The sequence below is a fragment of the Mytilus galloprovincialis genome, chromosome 2 (genome assembly GCF_965363235.1).
Source record: "Mytilus galloprovincialis chromosome 2, xbMytGall1.hap1.1, whole genome shotgun sequence".
In the NCBI taxonomy this organism is placed as follows: domain Eukaryota; kingdom Metazoa; phylum Mollusca; class Bivalvia; order Mytilida; family Mytilidae; genus Mytilus; species Mytilus galloprovincialis.
The window spans coordinates 5,463,704-5,484,435 of NC_134839.1; the positions used below are offsets into that span (position 1 = coordinate 5,463,704).

The window sequence follows — 20,732 nt, forward strand, 5'->3', positions numbered from 1 at the left end:
CCATAATAAGACACTGCAGTGGTACACTATAATTGAGAATTGAAACGGTGAATACGCGAAAGAGACAAAATTCAAACCGAAGTGCATTAAACACCAACAGGCCACCAGTGGATCTTCAACACAGCGGGAAAAATCCACACTCAGAAGCGGTCTTCAGCTGATCCCTAAAAGAAGACAAAATGAACGTTACACTAAACTCCGAAACATGTACTGAACTAAATAAAACTACATACAAGACAAATGTCAGAGGTTCTTGTCAAGGGACTGATACTGTTAGGTTAAACATGTGATTTTTCAACCGCCCCTTATACCTCTACCAATAATTATAGAATATTTCCACATACAGCAATACGCACTTAATTATTGCTGTATGTAGTATATCGGTATGTAGTATATCGCCTTTAAATATTTTACAGTTTCAAGTGTTTTATTTGTACCTAAACAATTACATCGTTTTTATCGCTAGACATCAGGCTATTCTAGATAAAATTGAAGCCATTTTCAATATTTCACCAATGTTTATCAGAAGACGACAGAACCCAATGTTGTACAAGTGATCTGTGTAACAACATGATTCGTATGTATCGTAAAGTGTTAGATTTGTGAAAAATAAAATCACATTACTATACATTGCACCATTCACAAATACAAATAGTACATCTTATTTACCTGAAAAGAGTGCGATTACAAATAAAAACCAACAAATAACGATATTACAAAAAAACTAACTTTTAACTTCTATTAAAAAAAACGTAACACTGTTCCCACATGCAAGATACACTATTATCTAAACTATACATTTCTTAGAATATGATTGGTTAAAAGCGTCTGCCTGGAGACCGTGTATCTTTTATATTAGGTTAGTAGGGAGGCGGGGCTTATTTCATACATGGTTAGTAGTGGTGTTACGTCCCTTTATATTCCAAATTAGGTTAGAAAGGATGCGGGGCTTGTTTCATACACGGTTTGTAGTGGTGTTCAGTCCCTTTATAAGAACACAACGGTACTGAAAAAAAAGGTTTCAACAGACGAAGAAAATGATTATAAAGATTAAAATGAATTCATAAAACACATTTAAACCTATCAATTTGATTTTGTTGGCATCTGTTTTTGTAGGATCAATGGAAGTAGCTTCTTAATGCTAACAGTATTGAAGACTTGCTCATTTTGATAGGTCACTAGTCTAAATTTTACACGTTAAGATAGTCGTTACATAGTGTGTTAGTGACGTAATACGATATATATGGGGTCAGTAAATTCTGGAATTTACTGACCCCATATATACCGTCTTAGGCCACTAGCACACTATGTAACTAATATTCCTTCATACATTACACAACATTCAAGAACCGTATTTGACGTATATTGACAAGATCAGTTATTTAATATTTATAGTTTAAATTAACGTTCATAAAACAAAATATGCTGTTTATCTCATTAATATGTAGTACTACATGCATATACTACACATCGAAGATGTTTAAACACAAATGCATAGGTATTCAAATATGGATCATCATTTAAGCCTGAATATGTAAAGACGGATATTAAAGAAAGCAAAAATGGGGATTGGGCAAGGGACTTTATGAGATGTAAGTGAAATGTGACGTTGTTTGAAATAATTGAAGGGAGGATATAAGGTAATACCACCGTTGATTTCAAGGGTGTATTATTTTTCTACCCTTTTTGTATGCAACTGGATGTAACGTACTATGAATTGGTGGTATTACACCTATAAGACAACCAATAGAATATGGGACTTTTAATTTGGAAAGGGTAGACATGTTTATTTTAAAGAACAAATTGATAACAATTGCCAATTTTTCGAGGGAATTCGATGTTTGCTATGCTACTTTGCATTTCCACTCACTTTATGGCTATGTCACTATACCAATTATAATAATATTTTTGTAATCTTTTAAGTAATGTTTTTACTTTGTATTCATGTTTATTTGTGAAACAATAAGCGTCTTAAAAGGGTGAATTCACTGTATAAAGTCAATAATTTTTCTTCGTTATTGCTAAAATAAACTTTAAATATATGTCAATGTTCACCCTACCCAGTTTACCCCCAATTACTTGTCATGATGTGGCCCTCTCTTTGTTATTAATTCTTACGCAATCTGATTGTATTAAGTTATAATTAGTTTAATTTCAAACTGGTTAATATGCTTTTGATATGTTTGATTAAATCATAACGTGCATAAATGTGTGAAGTAACTTAAATGATCACCAAAGATGTTGTATTCCATTAAAGAAATCATTTTTCGAAGAGAAACGTTGAAATACATTTTACGCACGGCTACGTCAGGTAAAAGTAATGTTTATCTTAATCTAAAAAACATTTTTCATTCGCATTAGAATTTTGTAATTACAATCAATCCCAAACTAAAGTGGCCAGTAAATAAATATGTTTTATGTGCCTATTTTTTGAACATCAAAATTCAATACGATCGCTGAAGGGTCCGTGTATATCTGCGTCCATTCGTTTTTCGTTTTGAAATATCATAAACAAAAAACAAAAAACGAAAGTGTTTTCATTTTTCGTTTTTGATTTCTTAAAAACCAAAATGAAAAACAAAAGTGTTTTAGTTTTTCATTTTTGATTTCACAAAACAAAAAACGAAAAACAAAAGTATTTTCATTTTTTCATTTTTGATTCTCAAAAACTTGAATCGAAAAATGAAAGTGTTTTCATTTTTCATTTTTGATTTCACAAAACAAAAAACGAAAAACAAAAGTATTTTCATTTTTTCATTTTTGATTCTCAAAAACTAAAAACGAAAAACGAAAGTGTATTCAATTTATCTTTCCCATGTTGTCATTTGTCATTCATTTAAAGGTCGTTAAAGTATACATGCACAGCGGTTGTCAGATCAATATTATTTTAATCGAAGAAAATGTCGACGGATGCAAAAGTCTTTATCAATCTTAACAATAAGGGTGCGTGATCTTTATTACTTTTAAGTTTAGAAATGTCGATCCAAGATTATTAGAATTGATGACAAAGATCCATCTGCCAGTATTTTACGAACTACGAGGACGATAATGTATTTTGCTTGATCAAATTTTCAAAATTTCCGCAATTTCACAATTCAAACTGGGATATTAAAGCCTTCAATTGGTTTGCCATTAGGAGCCTATAAGGTAGAAATTTTGCTTATTTGTGAAGACTATAAGGTGACATTAACTAGAGGCCGTTGATGGGGGATTATGGAATTGAGAATAGTGGACAAAAAATATAAATAATAGAGACAATGGACCAAGAAATAAATAAAATAGCTAGAATAATGGTGTTAAAATGTAATGAGAAGAGAATAATTGTCAAAAAGTATAAAGAATAGAGAAAAATGGCCTCAGATATCAAAGAATACAGAAATTAAGAGCCCCAAATTCAGACAATCATACCGGTTGCCTTAATGCACGCTAGTTTGTCTCTGGGAGATAGTTATTGGTTATCATACGGTTTCTCTTTATTTCTATGTCTATTAATTAAGAAGCGTGCTTTCATTATTTGCCAACATTTTACATATCACATTATAAAAAAAGACTATTATTTTGCAAACTACCATAGATTTCCGGTAAATTGTTCTGCATAGACCACACCATATTGGAGTCCCTGTAAATTGTTTTCAAGTGGACCTCAGTAACCCACTCTACCCCATCATTACATAAAAGTTAATAAACAAATGTCTACGGAAATACTTCTGTCCGCACAATGTGTAAAGGGGAGCTGGGTAGCTAATGTCAGCTGGAGAAAAAAATCAAGGTTGCTGTTTAGCTTATTTTTGTTCAAAGATAGATCCAAAGTTGGGGTCGAACACCCAACCCCACCCTTACCGAAAATGTAATAAAAATTGTCCTCACTAGGTGCAAAGGGAAGCTGTGTAGCTGGGGTCTACAGTAGAAAAATCCGGGGTGTTGTTCTGCTTGGTTTTTTTTCTAAAGTAGGTCTAAAGTTGAGGTCGTATACCCTACCCAACCCTTACCGGACAGTTAATAACAAAAATTCTGTGGCAATACTTTTATTTGCACTAGGTGAGAACGTAAGCTAGAGATCTAGGGCCTACTTGATCAAAATTACAAGTTAATTTATAGCACGGATCAATCTTTTTAAAGCTAATACATAATTTACTTGCTCACCATACTTTGAATACAAAAAATAAACCTTTTGTCCAGTCATATTTAAGCGAAATTCACTAGTTCAGAGGTAGAATGTTTTGTAAAAACAGTTTTGTGTGGCAAAAAAAAGTTGACAGGATGCCGTTAATAAGGAAAGCTATTTCACACAATAGTGCAATTTTGCCATCATTAAAAAACAAGAGGCTGTCACAACGACAGTAAACCGGATTTATTAACATTTATTTGTGTCCTGGCAATATCACAAGAACCATAACTGATGAACGGTGAAAGTGAAAATCGTCAATATCAAAATTGACCTGCATTTTGTCATCAGTATCAACATATTAAAATTTAAAAGAGCTTAGGTTGAATCGTTCATGAGTAAATGCAACAACATGAATGGAAACGCCATTTTTTTTTATCTTTCAAGAACCATAACTCCTGAACGGTAAAAGTCAAAATCGACATTATTAAACTTGACCTCCATTTTGTCATCAGTAACAACATATTAAAATTTGAAAAGCTTTGGTTGAACAGTTCATGAGTAAATGCACGGACACGACTGGAAACGCCATTTTTCAATCTTTCAAGAACCACAACTCCTGAACGGTAAAAGTCAAAATCGTCATTCTTGAACTTGACCTCCATTTTGTCATCAGTAACAACATATTAAAATTTGAGAAGCTTAAAAAGTTTGATTGAACAGTTCATGCGTGAATGCACGGACACGACTGGAAATGCCATTTTTCAATATTTCAAGAACCATAACTCCTGAACAGTAAAAGTCAAAATCGTCATTCTTCAACTTGACCTCCATTTTTTCATCAGTAACAACATATTAAAATTTGGGAAGCTTTGGTTGAACGGTTCATTCGTAAATGCACGGACACGACTGGAAACGCCATTTTTCATTCTTTCAAGAACCATAACTCCTGAACAGTAAAAGTCAAAATCGTCATTCTTCAACTTGACCTCCATTTTTTCATCAGTAACAACATATTAAAATTTGGGAAGCTTTGGTTGAACGGTTCATTCGTAAATGCACGGACACGACTGGAAACGCCATTTTTCAATCTTTTAAGAACCATAACTCCTGAACAGTATAAGTCAAAATCGTCATTCTTAAACTTGACCTCCACTTTTTCATCAGTAACAACATATTAAAATTTGGGAAGCTTTGGTTGAACAGTTCATTCGTAAATGCACGGACACGACTGGAAACGCCATTTTTCAATCTTTCAAGAACCATAACTCCTGAACAGTAAAAGTCAAAATCGTCATTCTTAAACTTGACCTTCATTTTGTTGTCAGTAACAACATATTAAAATTTTAAAAGCTTTGGATGATTGGTTCATGATTAAATGCACGGACAACATTTGTTTGCCGCCCGCCCGACCGCCCGACCGCCCGACTGCCCGACCGCCCGCCGTACATCCCCAAATCAATAACCGACATTTTTGTCACTAAAATCAGGTTAAAAATCATAATTATTTACGATTCTATAGACACTCAAAGTGTTGACTATTTAAAATGTAAAGCGGGCAGTACGCTGTGTAATATATCGAAAGCGATTGATTTTGCCTTTATATAACTAATAATTACATAAGATGTATGTTTCATTATAATTCGTTATTCTGATTGGCTAACTGCACATCTCATGTTATTCCTTACGCAATTGCATTACACAATGAAATTCATCATTCATGATGACACGAGGTTCCACAATAAAGGGCAAATGTGAATTTAATAAAAACTTGATAAAAATCGTGTTTTCATGATCCTAGCTAAAAATGCAATTATAAATATTGAATGCTTCTTTTTGTAACTTCATAGGGTTGTAAAAGCGTTGACCTTGTGCACATTTTCAGAATGAAGCGTTTCCGCGTTTCATACAAAATGTATTTAGGTCAACGCTTTACACCTCAATGAAGTAACAAAAAAAAGCATTCAATTCTTGAATGAACCAGAAATGAAATTTTAAAATTCATTGAATAGTGTCTTTGACTGCTTAATTATATATTAAAAACTGATGATATAGTGGTTATATATTAATAAAAACATTTGAAGTACGTTTGAGACTTATGCAATATTTCTGTTTATATATTTGAAAACTGGCTGCTACCGACTGGTTGCTTGAGCCTGGTCTCACAAACTCCGCATTTTCATTACAGCCGATTACATTGAGTGTGTAGACAAAGGTAATATCTTTGGATCGCTTGTTTGTTAGCTGAACTATGAAGTAACTAGGTAAAGTATACCACCCTCCTGTAGAAGGAGCCTAGTCCTACAGACAGATAGATTGGTTATCTGTCGAACTAGTCTACTCTTAAAGGAGGGTAGTTTACCTAACCTAATAATACAAGCAAGCTAACCAAGGATATGCTACCTTTGCCTTCACACTCAATGCAATCGGCTGTAACTTCTTTACATTACAGGTTGCAACACCTTGCCAAATCATTGGGTTCCAATAAACGTTTGGAAGATTAAGTAAATGTGCTTTCCCATAGGGTTTTATGCAGAACAATTACCGGAAATCTATTATGGAAACATGCAAAAACAATATCAAAATCGAAATGTAACTGAACAATGATGTTACTCACATTAAAAAAGCTGGTTGAGACATTGAAGGCCAAATAATTTTTTTTATTCTTGCGTGTCTTATTATAATCAGACGGCAATTTTAGAGTTTACAAAGAAATTTAGTATTAAGACAAAAATTAATGTAGCGTTTCATTGGTGAAATTAACACTTTAATACAAAAAAAGGATTCTCAAATGATCATGACCTTTGCTTGTAGTAAAATGATCAATTAATCAATCAATTGATCAATCAATAAAATTGAGAATGGAAATAAAAAATGTGTCAATAATGACCTAATAAACAAGTTTAACCCATGTCAGATTTGCTCTTAATGCTTTGGTGTCTAAGATATAAGCCAAAATCTACATTTTACTCCAATGTTATATTTTTAGCCATGGCGACCATCTTGGTTAGTTGGCCAGGTCACCGGACACATTTTTTTTATACTAGATACCCCAATGATGATGGTGGCCAAGTTTGATTGAATTTGGCTCAGTAGTTTCAGAGAAGAAGATTTTTGTAAAAGTTACGACGACGGACGACGGACGCCAAGATATGAGGAAAGCTCACTTGACCCTTCGGGCCAGGTGAGCTAAAAAACGAGAAGCGAGAACGACATCAACAAACGACAACTACTGTTTTTTTTTTGTGTGATTTTTTTATTACTAGACCAAATATATCATGATTTTTTATTATCTAGGACTGTACTTTTGATTAATGATTGATTATCAAGTTTAACAAATTTAAAACATAATGTGTGTATAGCAAACATATTAACTTCGGCTTGTAAGACGTCTATTTAATTGTTTTCGACTCGCTCTGCTCGAAAAAATTGACAAGAATAAAATCCTAAGATTGAACGCGTTCGTTAAACAATCTTATTAAATTATCATACACATAAGTATAACGAAATCGGAGATATACCTTTTAATTAGATTAGTTCGTCTAATTTACAAATGTAGTATTATCTGTAGTAAATTTACTAACTTCTTTAATAAAGGATTTGAATAAGAATGTGTCCATAGTACATAAATGCCCCACTCGCACTATAATTTTCCATGTCTAGTGGACCGTGGAATTGAGGGTCAGAACTCTATATTTGGCACTAAAATTAAAAAGATCATATGATATAGAATATGTGTACTGAATTTCAAAAAAAATTATATCTGTACATTAACTTCACTTTCAGGTATAGAGATGTGATTTTTTTCTGAGACAAGTGCTTGTGACAATCCAAAAGAACTTGCAGTCATTCGATGTTCAGTAATTCAGTACTTTGATTGTTTGAAAACGAAGTAAAAATACCCTGCCACATTCGGTATGTGTTTTTGTTAGACCTTTTTTTTCTTCTGTTTTGTATCGATCTCATGCGTTAAGCCCTTTTCCATTGATTTGTATAGTTTGTTCTTATGCTGTGCTGTAACAAAACTGTTCCAGCTGTTTACAAGCTTCTTTTAAAAACGCCTCAATATATTGCATGTGCCTGCTCCAACTCAGGAGCATGTAGTTCAGTGGTTGTCGTTTGTTGATGTCTTTTATATGTGTTGTACTATTGTAGCCGACAATACCGTATGTTTTTACTCATTGTTGAAGATTATATGGTTGCCTATATATAATTTCTTACATCCACTACATTTGAACTTTGTTGGATAGTTTACTCATTTGCATTAATACCAAATCTTCTTATTAAAAGTTGAGGGGTGTGTGTATTTCTTTGGAAAATTTCAATGTTTTTCTCCCAGGTCACCCAGTTTGAATAGAATATTTTGACATTTTCCTGTGCTCTTGGATTTGAGTTAAGAGCCAACCAAAGCTCACGGCCTGTTGGTGGGTAGTTGATGACTATATGGTAAGCTCTGGATGTCTTTTTGAGTATTGCATACGGTGATTTGGTGATGTCTTCATGCCATGCATTGTCCCATTACTTTATATAGACAGCTTATCAGTCAACCTCCTTGCCTTTTGTATAGTCAGACAAAAAACAAGATATAAATTGACTTAGCTTGGTATATACATGTTTATTTAATATAATCATATAAATATAAAAAAGAAGATGTGGTATGATTGTCAATGATAAAAATCTCCACATGAGACCAAAATAACACAGAAATTATCAACTATAAGCCATTGTATGGCCTTCAACAATGAGCAAAGCCCATACCGCATAGTCAGTTACAAAAGGCCACGAAATGACAATGTAAAACATTTCAAACAAGAAAACTAACGGCCTAATTTATGCACAAAAAATGAACGAAAAACAAAAATGTAACACATAAACAAACGACAACCACTGAATTACAGGCTCCTGACTTGGGACAGGCACATACATTTTGAATGGGGGGGGGGGGGGGGGGGTAAACATGTTAGCGGGATCCAAAATTCAAGTCAAATTGATATTTTTAAACAACATAAAAATAAAAAAGTGTAAAAAAAAAATATTTTTATAAATGTTGAAAATATTATTGTGTTTGTGAGTGGAAAACTACTTAAAATTGTAGAAATATTCAAAAGTAGCTCTCGATCGCGTTTTTGTTCTGCGGCTACGTTAACGGAACACCAATCAAGTAATCGATCTTCATGACTATGGCTTCAATATTCAATGGTATAAAATATCATGTTCTCCTTGTCGTAGACTCAAAAAGACTTCAAGTTGGAATAGATCTACGAAGACTAAAGAACGTTCATGTGTGGTTTGGCAATTGTACATGCCCACGACACCGATGTCCAGATATTGTTCGGAAGATATTTTGAGAAGTTACGATGCTACCGGACATGAAAAATCAAACTTTAACAGTATATTACAGAACACAAAACTGGCTATCTTTGCTGTAAATATAAGTTAAAAACCGGACATGGTTTACATTAAAGCTAAAAATCCCAACCCCACGGCATCAAATAATTAAAAAAAAACATATGACCTTTAACATTGGAGGGCTAAACTAGCATTGAGCCGTGTCCAGGTCCTAAATAGAAAATAAAAATATGTGGAGTAAATGTACACGGGACAAAATCGCACACAATATAGAAAAAATACAAATTATTAATGAACAGGGCTTTTATTCCTGTTCTTCATCTTGAAAGGAGCTGAACGAGGAACTAGACTATTGATCCTCATTATACAAAAGTAACATAGGTTAGTGCATCGTACTACAAAAACATAAGTTCCTGGTTCGATCCCCGTTACAGGGAGAAAATTTCCAATCCACTATTAATAAATATGTTTAAACTAACAATAGCCACACACTTGACTTTGTGGATTACATTATTTTTTTCTTCATCCTACATATGTCTTTTGATATTGTTCATACATGTAAATACTAGAAGTCTTACACTGTATCTACATATTTTGTTCCGAGACCAGAACATAATAAAATAGATAAAACAAAACTTGCGCTTTAGATTGAGAAAGTGTCTGAAGGATTTTGTATCATTTTTTCCAGTTCTTCTCGGGTCCTTGAGCCCTTCCCTCGCCAACAATATATAGTTTGCTTAATTTGTAAAAGAGGCTAGTTATGCTTCTGTATTATCATCTTAGATTAACCTCTTCAAACTTAAAAGTAAAGATTGATAAAGACTTTTGCATCCGTCGACATTTTCTTCGATTAAAATAATATTGATCTGACAACCGCTGTGCATGTATATTTTAACGACCTTTAAATGAATGACAAATGACAACATTGTCATTTTTTGAATGACAATTGTGCATGTATATTTTAACGACCTTTAAATGAATGACAAATGACAACATTGTCATTTTTTGAATGACAATTAAACAGTGTGGGGAAAAATAAATTGAATACTTTCGTTTTTCGTTTTTAGTTTTTGTGAAATCAAAAATGAAAAATGAAAACACTTTCATTTTTCGATTTTAGTTTTTGAGAAATCAAAATTGAAAAATGAAAATACTTTTGTTTTTCGTTTTTTGTTTTGTGAAATCAAAAACGAAAAACGAAAACACTTTTGTTTTTCATTTTGGTTTTTAAGAAATCAAAAACGAAAAATGAAAACACTTTCGTTTTTTGTTTTTTGTTTTTGATATTTCAAAACAAAAAACGATTGGACGCAGATATACACGGACCCTGAAGGTCAATTTCGTCCATCTCACAATATCTTATTTTATACTATAGTTTGTATTCTATCAAGGATATGTTTTCTCTATACGGTATGTGTTATCGACCACACACATTTTATTCGCGTCTTTAACAATATTTTACTAATACACTTGTTTTGTCAAATTTACTATAACTTCAATAACTTTTTGCATGTTTTGTAAGGGTCTATGTTGCATTTATTTTTTTATTTGTTTGAATTTTTGAGTCAACTATGATAATTGTCAGTAATGTATGTTTACATAGTTTTGGCTTGTGGATCCAATTTTTCTCCACATCAGTGGTTATCAAAGGTACCAGGATTGTAACTTTGTACGCCAGACGCGCGTTGCGTCTACATAAGACTCATCAGTGACGCTTATATCAAAATAGTTACAACGCCAAACAAGTACAAAGTTGAAAAACATTGAGGATCAAAAATTCTAAAGGGTTGTGCCAAATATGACAATAATAATCTATGCCTGGGATAAGAGAATTCTTAGTTTTTCGAACCTATTATGTCTGCTAGAGATCTTACCCGAATATTGTCAATATAAGACTATGATGATTATGATGATGATGATTATGATGTAGACGGACGCTATACGTCCAGCCGTAAACTGATGTATATAGAAAAGAAGATGTGGTATGATTGCCAATGAGACAACTATCCACAAAAGACCAAAATGAAACAGACATTAACAACTATAGGTCACCGTACGGCCTTCAACAATGAGCAAAGCCCATACCGCATAGTCAGCTATAAATGTGCATATTCAAGGGGTGAACATGTTATGTAAATGTGATATGAAAATTATCTCCCTGCTATGTACAAGACTGACGCTATGAGACGGCTTGTCACGTACTATTTCCCAATGTAACATTCTACAGGAAGACATAAAAACCTACCCGGACACCATTCAGCAATCCTCGGTAGAATCCGCTACGGAATCGGCCGAGTTGAGACGAATGACCCGGACACATTATTTTTAATTCGATTCGATCAGTTTTTTCTCTATCACCGTGATGACGAGTGCGTAGGAGATGCGAATAATTACGAAGGAACATTCAAACTTATATGCTTTAAAAAATCTGACAACGCCATATTTAAAAAAAATGATGAACAGACGAACAACAGTACACACAACACTTAACTAAAAGACAACGGATGTATTAGGTCAAAATCTGGATATCATATTAAACAACCGTCATACATGATAAAGGTTAAAATAGTTTAAAAACAGGTTTAGCAACATTTCATTCAGAAAATGTTTGTACCAATTCAGGAATATGTTCAACAGTGCGATAACAAAATTATTCCGATACAGCAGAAAAAGTTATTTTACCAAATACTTTTATTTATTAATTTTTAACGTCAATTCAGACAAAAACAAATTGTGTAACTCTTTAAATTTTTGTACGAACCCCCCTCTCCATTTTCGTATCGCATACTATTTGTTTTTGAATTGCGCTCAAACAATTTACTTTTTAGCTTGTAATGTAAAATTGAATGCACGTCTTGGGGTACCATATGTTGGCAGTGACGGAAAAGTAAAATTTAATTGTTCGATCCTTACTTCCACATTAAGGACAGATGTTCAGTACAGTGTGACTTGGACAATTGATGGTTTTCCATTGAAGAGCAAGAATGGTATTGCATTAGTTAGCGCCTTGAGTTCACATGAACGTGTTGCAATATTCGATACAATTAATCTTCAAGGAAATCTCAACAAAATGGTTTGTACATATTATATCTTTAATTCAGTATTTATTTGCAATGGTTCTGACCATTTTTAATAAACCGTTGAGCAATTTCCCTCGTATGTTTTTCCGCAATATTCTTTTGATTATTGTAATACCCGACATATCAATTCATATTTGCCTGGTGTTATTTTAGTTTTTGTCCTTCATTATTCTCTGACTTGTTCATTCGGTTTATTTGCTGTTTTATTATATAAAATACTCACCAAATATTCTTCAGTTCGATTTTTGCTCTAATCATAGGCATTAGAGATTGTCTTAACATGAACCGTATCTGTTGCCAGATTGCGAAAAATATGTATTGCCATTATGTTAAATATGGATGCTTGCAAAAAAAAAAAACATACGAGAAAAAGTTAAATGTAAGAAGTACCGAACTCCAAGGAAAATTCAAAACGTAAAGAATAAAGATTTGAAGTTTAAACCTATATTTATACATGTTATAGCTAGCTAATGCCAGTCGCAATATAATGCTAAAACAATTAGGAAAAACAAACAACCATAACAGACAAAATTGTCAAAGATGTGGGTACAGCGGTATAGCGATTAACATTGTGTTATAACCTAAAGCACTTTAAAAAAATATTTAAGGTGTTACCTAACACTACAGGGAGATAACTCTGTAAAAATCAGCTAAACGTTGATCAAAATTATAGTTTGTCAAAATGAATTATAACCAACGAAAATTTTCTGATTAAGTGGTTGGTTTAAATTTTTAATTTTTTTTTATATTTTTGTCAAAGGGTCAAAGAAAAAAATGTCAAAATTTTATGAAAACTAAACGAACCAAATTAATATTAGTCAAGGTTTTGGGTACCACCTCAAAAAAAGAGAGTTCAAAAGGCATATAAACCTTCTGTATACTATTAGTATATAAGCCCAAATGAAAGACAAGAGTTAAAAATGACCATAATCTATTGTTATTTATGTATTATTGTCATTTTATTTATTTTCTTTTGTTACATCTTCTGACATCGGATTCGGACTTCTCTTGAACTGAATTTTAATGTGCGTATTGTTATGCGTTTACTTTTCTACATTGGCTAGAGGTATAGGGGGAAGGTTGAGATCTCATAACCATGTGTAACCTCGCCGCAGTTTTGCGCCTGTCCCAAGTCAGGAGCCTTTGGCCTTTGTTAGTCTTGTATGATTTTTAATTTCAGTTGTGTATAATTCTGAGTTTAATATGAGGTCCATTATCACTGTACTAGTATACATATTTTTTAAGGGGTCAGCTGAAGGACACCTACGGGTGCGGAAGTTTTTCGCTACATTGAAGACCCATTGGTGGCCTTCGGCTGTTGTCTGCCCTATGGTCGGGTTGTTGTCTCTTTGACACATTCCCCATTTCCTTTCTAAATTTTATACAACACTAAAACAATATTGAACAATCTTTATGCTGATTGAGTGATTATTTAATCGTTAAAAGACAATAAATAAAAAAAACGTATACAATGGAAGTTTTACACACAAAATATAGAGGCACGTTGATCCATTCTAGTGTTGTTTGTTTAACCGAGTCTTTGTTTGTTCTTCGATTTTTAGCTTCTGCTTACCCTTTATCTTTAGATTTCTTAATTTAAAAACAAATTATAATACATTTTTTTTGTTATAATACTTCAATCTAAATATTGCAGCCACCTTCTATGTTATTTTGCCTTTCGTCCTATTTTTGTATTACACTTTCGCAGACATTACTGAACATATTTTGATTTTGTAATTTGTAAGCAGTTTGGCATTGATGAGGTGTAACGAGTTAGTTGTCAGATATCTTTTCCCTGATTAGAGATAATTTGAAATTTATATATAACGAATTAAGGAAACAACAGTTCTACATATATTTCTCAAAAACTACTAAACAGAGAGATTCTATATTCATGATATTTGGTTAGCAGTACAATATAATTGAGATGTACCGTGTGTGGTGTTTTCTGATCTACTTCTTGTTTTCCAATACGTTGAAATACGAATTTGAATATGCTTAGCACGATACACGTTGTTTAGAACTACAATTACCTGCTCAGGTGATTTTAATTATATTTCAGATACGATGCAAAGTTGAAGTGACCTGTAGCAACAATTCAAAAGTTGAACATGTCAACAGCAATGGTTACTGGGTAGGAATGAAGGTACGTATATACATAACATAATTTCTTCCTTATTTATTTTTGCGCCAAAACGATAACACAATAAACCAAATCAATTGAAATATCATACTTTTGACACGAACAAACTATGTAGCGTGTATACCTTAAGCCCCAGTCCTACTAGACCACGATCGCACCACGCTCACCGCGATCTAACTTAAATTCAGATCGTGGTGAGGTCGTGGTATGAGCGGCATGAAAATGTAAATTTTCGTTGCTTTCACGATGCTACTACGTCCTCATTACGCTTCTACAACGATCCCGCTACGATTATAACACGTTCTCACCGCGCTTATTCTGCGACCTTACTACGCTTATCAAGATCTTTCTACGCTCATCACGTTCTCACAACGACCATACCACGAGTTATCCGATTGCAACACGACCTTACCACGCTTCTGCTAAGATTATAGCACGTTCTTACCACGATTACACTACGTTCAAACGACGATCTTACTACGCTCTTAGCAATAACGTCAAAATCGGGTTCCATATCAATACAGTATCATTCCTTCAGTTCTATTTCTAATTAATACGTAGATTTCTCGAAAAAAAAAACAATCAAGCCACCAAAATCTACTAGAACAAGTGGGCGTGGTGTTAGGGTTGATGTAGAGGCAGATGGAGCTCTGATAGTAACGAATCTTGATCAAGTAGAGATGTCGGACCGACCAATCCGACCTAAATTACAACCTATTGCTGGTCCATAAAGCTGAAATGACGATATTTTAGTGAACGATAGCAGATATGAAACAGATGTGTCAATAGATATATATAGGAAGATGTGGCATGACGGTGCCAATGAGACAACTCTCAATCCAAGTAATAATCGGCCTTCAACACGGAGCCTTGGCTTACACCGAACAGCAAGATAAAAAAGGCCCCAAAAATTACCAGTGTAAAACCATTCAAACGGGAAAACCAACGGTCTAATCTATATGAAAACAAGAAGCATGGTTGAGCCGTTAGAGAAAATGGACAAGAAGTCCCAATTACATACAGACAAACAAAACCTGCAGAGAATTAATATATTTTATGGGAAAATGACAATGAGAATAATGGTCGCAGTATGAACGTAGTCAGGTCGGGAGAAGAGCGTGATGAGGACGGCAAGGGCGTGCTAGAATCGTTCTATGGTCGTGAACAGCGTGGTATAGTCGTAGTGGAAGCGTAGTTTGGTCGCGGAGAGAACGTGATGATCGTAGTGAGGTCGTAATAACGTCGCAATGAGATCGTAGCGCAGTTTCTCCGAATAGAATCACGCTTTCGCTACGCTCTCACTACGATGGTACAGCGACCTTTGCGATCTTACTACGATCTTAATGCGCTCTCACTACGCTTCTACTACGATCTGATTTGGCCACGACCGCACCACGATTGTTTTGAACATGTTCAAAGTTGGCCACGCTCATCACGATCTTGAAGACCTCACCACGACCGTGATACGACCTTACTGCGATCTACACGATCGTACTACGATCATCAAAATTTGCATTTTTTTCACAGATCGTAGTGCGATCGTGGCCTAGTGGGACTGGGGTATTAAGCCCCAGTCCCACTAAACCACGATCGCACCACGCTCACCGCGATCTAAAATAAATTCAGATCGTGGTGAGGTCGCGGTATGAGCGGCATGAAAATGTAAATTTCGTTGCTTTCACGATGCTACTACGTCCTCATTACGCTTCTACAACGATCCCGCTACGATTATACCACGTTCTCACCGCGCTTATTTTGCAACCTGGCTACGCTTTTCACGTTCTCACTACGATCATACCACGAGTTATCCGATTGAAACACGATCTTACAACGCTTCTACTGCGATTATAGCACGTTCTTACCACGATTTTACTACGTCCTCAGCAATAACATCAACATCGTGTTCCATATCAATACAGTTACATTTCTTCTTTTTCTGATTAATTCGTCGATTTCTCGGAAACAATAAAGTCATGCCACCATAATCTTCAACAACACGTGGGTGTATAGTAGGGGATGATGTAGAGGCAGAGGGAGCTATGATAGTAACGAATCCTGATCAAGCAAAGGTTTCGGACCGACCAATCCAACCTAAATTACAACCAATGCTGGTCCATAAAGCTCAAATGAAGATATTTCAGTGAACGATAGCAGAGATGAGACAGATGTGTTAATAGATATAGGAAGATGTGGTATGAGTGCCAATAAGATAACTCTCCACCCAAGTTACAATTTATAAACGTAAACCATTATAGGCCAAGGTACGGCCTTCAACACGGAGCATTGGCTCACACCGAACAGCAAGCTATAAAGAGTACAAAAAATTACTATTGTAAAACCTTTCAAATAGGAAAACCAATGGTCTAATCTATATAAAATGAGATGCATGGTTTACCCGTAAGAAAAAATGAACATGACAGACAGACAAACAAAACCTGGAAAGATCTAATATATTTTATGTGAAAATGACAATGAGAATGATGGTTGTAGTATGAACGTAGTCAGGTGGTAAGAAGAGCGTAATGAGGACGGCAAGGGCGTGTTATACTCGTACTATGGTCGTGAACAGCGTGATATAGTCGTAGTGGAAGCGTAGTTGGGTCGCGGTGAGAACGTGATGGTCGTAGTGAGGTCGTTATGACGTTGCTGTGAGATCGCAGCGCAGTCTCTCCGAATAGAATCACGCTTTCGATACGCTCTCGTTAAGATGGTACAGCGACCTTTGCGATCTTACTCCAATCTTAGTGCGCTCTCACTACGTTTCTACTACGCCATGATTTCGCCACGACAGCATTACGATTGTTTTGAACATGTTCAAAGTTGGCCACGCTCATCCCGATCTTGAAGACCTCACCACGACCGTGATACAACCTTACTGCGATCTACATGATCGTTCTACGCTCATCAAAATTTGCATTTTTTGTACAAATCGTAGTGCGATCGTGGCCTAGTGGGACTGCGGTATTAACATATAGAGATTTCTTAGTGACAAGAATGAAAATTAAAAGAAGATTCAACGTGTAAACAGTTTATATAAACTATCAGTAATAAGTTCATGTATTTTAAGGGAACTAGCTACCGAAATTTGGATGTAACAAAGGCTAAAACACATCTTACTTGATATTAAAAAGGCAGATCCTTTCAAGGGATATATATCGGAAACAAATTTTAAAAAATCGTGTTTTAAAATATTAAATTTATGAAAGAGAGATGCAATATACCAGAGGGACACTCAAATGCATAGATCTAAAATAAACTGACAACGCCATGTCTTAAAAGAGAAAGACAATCTGACAAATCTTAGTACACAAGACACAACATAGAAATCTAGAGACTAATCCACATGAACCCCACCCAAAATCTGGGGTGATGCACCCGTCGTGTTGCTCATGTTATAACATACCCAGTGAGTAGTATAATTCGATAGGTTACATTCGTGAAAAGGGAAAGAGATTGTAGTTACGACATAAGGAACATATCCGATATCATTTGTGAAACGGATGTTCTATAACGGTCAACCAACTTGTGACGGCATGCGTAAAATTCACGAAGGAATGATTTCAATTTCACAATTTGGAAGTGTTGGTTAAATAGCTTCCTTGTAAGCAGCAACCCTATATAAAGTAGATCATGATAGGAATATTGTTTCAATTGGGATACATATAATCCGTATACAGGCGCTGCTGAAATTCTGCTACATAGAAATGAAAAGTTCACAATTGGGAAGTTGAAATCATCTCTTTTGTCGAAAATTTGTTTTCAACTGACCATCGTTGTCAATTTTTAGATGTTAGTCAAGATATTTGGCAAATTTAACTGTATATGTTGTTATTTGAATTTTTCCAAGTCGATGACAATAGGGTGAATGTAAGTATTAATCGATGGAAAATTCCAACGTTTTGTCAGGCTAGGTTGACTGCATTTTATTTACTGGTTTTTCAAACTATTCAAAACATTATATTTTCAATTAGTATTACATACGGTAGTACATTTGTCATATTCTCATGCAGGTATCACCCCAGAGAATAAGGCATACAATAAAACAGAATGTAATCGTAGAATCAACGCTTCCATTGATCAGCCTCGATCCTTTAGATAAACTCTCTGTTGGCATACAAATAGAAAGTACAGGTAAAAATATAAATGCTTCCATAATAATTTCCGAATGGTGTTTATAAATAGCTCGTTCAGCATACTACGATTTTTGAAAGTTGTATTTACTGGTACAGATTTCTTTTTTAAATAATAGTATGTTATACATAATAAAACAAGTTCTATGGTCCCGGTAACAAAACATCATTGTTCTACATGTTGTTGATACTTACTAATATTTTGGCATTGCAAAGAGCAATGGTTATGTCTGGAAACTCATTGCACTATTGCATTAGAAGTGTTCTAATCTATATCTGTGTCAGGACAACTGCAAACATGTTGGTGATTATTAGTTGAAATTGAACGTTACATTCGTTTTTAAGAACATATGCACAGCGGTATACTACTGTTGTCTTTATGTATTTGCATTCAGTGTAAAGAGTATAATACGCTAAGATTGTCTGTTTATGTCTATTTGTTTTTTTGTTTTTGTACAGATCCGGTAAGTCAGTGCTCACCCTACTAATTTTAAAGTTTGTCTTTTCTGGTGTTGTAACAGCGTTGTCTTAGGTCAGGAGTAGGGTCATGCCCTTACAAACGCATTTAGCACTACTATAATTAAGTTATGCGTGCCGTGTATCAATCCAGGTGCTTATTATCTAATGGTTGTCACTAGTTGCAATTTGCCATGTTGTTTTCATGATTAATATGTTTTAATGAGTTTCTTTAGTAAAGTGTACCCACAGACCTCCACATATGGTAAGACTTATTTGATGTAGGCATTAAGAGATCCGCATTTGATCATTGAATGAATACAGGAACTATAAAAACAAATTATCGTTTATTATCATTCTAGGTCGTAATGTTACAAAGTGCGCTTACAGTTTTGAATTAGATTCCTCAACAGGAAAGTACACAACTAAAATACCTGTCCATATAACACCACACTCTTTTTACATGTTATCTGACACATTAATATTTCAACGACTAAAGAATCTGAATTACCCGATGTTTTATGATTACTGTCTACCGATCGTCCACATTGGTGTTAGTATATGTAATGTGTGTAGTAATTGATATACGGAAATAGTTTTCAGAGATGGGCAAATTTATACCTTTATAAAAAGAAAGAGATGATCTAAAATTGCTAATTAATCAACTATCCAACAAAGTTCAAATGAAGTGGATGTAAGCAAATATAAACAACCATACGGCATTCAACAATTAAAATAATTAAAACCTTATACATGTAGTCGGTGATCTCTGTTAAAAAAAATATTATTCAACATGTTCAAATATTTATTCAAATATTTATTCAAACATGTATCTATACTATTAAACAAGAAGACCTCATTTTGTGTGTCGCTTCTCTTCCTTCCACAATAAATTAATCATCACGCTTTTGTATCCTATAGGTACCATGTATTGTCTCATTTGTCATCCTTTCTTATGATTATTCAGTTTGTTTTATTTTGGGAGAAAAACGAAAAAAACTGCGTCCGTCCGGATATTTTTCCGTCATTGGACAAAATTTGAAGTCAGACTAGACATCCGGTTTGCGTTTTTTTTTTATGTACGTTGTATATACAAAAGACTATGAATAACGTACATTTGCTATCTGTTATCATTTTCAAGTTTACTATCCACGGCGGTCACTGAATTTCGTAAATAGAGAGGGTCTATATAATATATCAATGGCCGCCGTGGATTGATTAGTTAACTGAGAACTGATAGTAAAAAGCCAACACACTTTATTTATAGTAATGTATGTTCATAACATACTAAACGTATGTTCATTGGAAATTTTGGGAAAAAGGAGAAGGGGTTGAAAAATAATTGTCCTATCCCCAAGTACCTATAACTTTTATTACATTTCCTGAAATTTTCCACTCAGTCATTATTTTTTTTTACAAAAATTCATCCTACAACACTTTACATACTTTTAATCACGTACGCTCTGGAT

General features: G+C 34.3%; 1 long non-coding RNA gene across 1 annotated transcript; it reads left to right on the top strand.

The window, feature by feature from the left end:
- Positions 1–513: 513 nt before the first annotated feature.
- LOC143062726 (uncharacterized) lies at positions 514–19,775 on the top strand. Its single transcript, XR_012974822.1, has 5 exons — positions 514–577; positions 12,283–12,527; positions 14,597–14,680; positions 18,688–18,808; positions 19,626–19,775. It is a non-coding gene; the product is annotated as an uncharacterized LOC143062726 (long non-coding RNA).
- Positions 19,776–20,732: the final 957 nt, after the last annotated feature.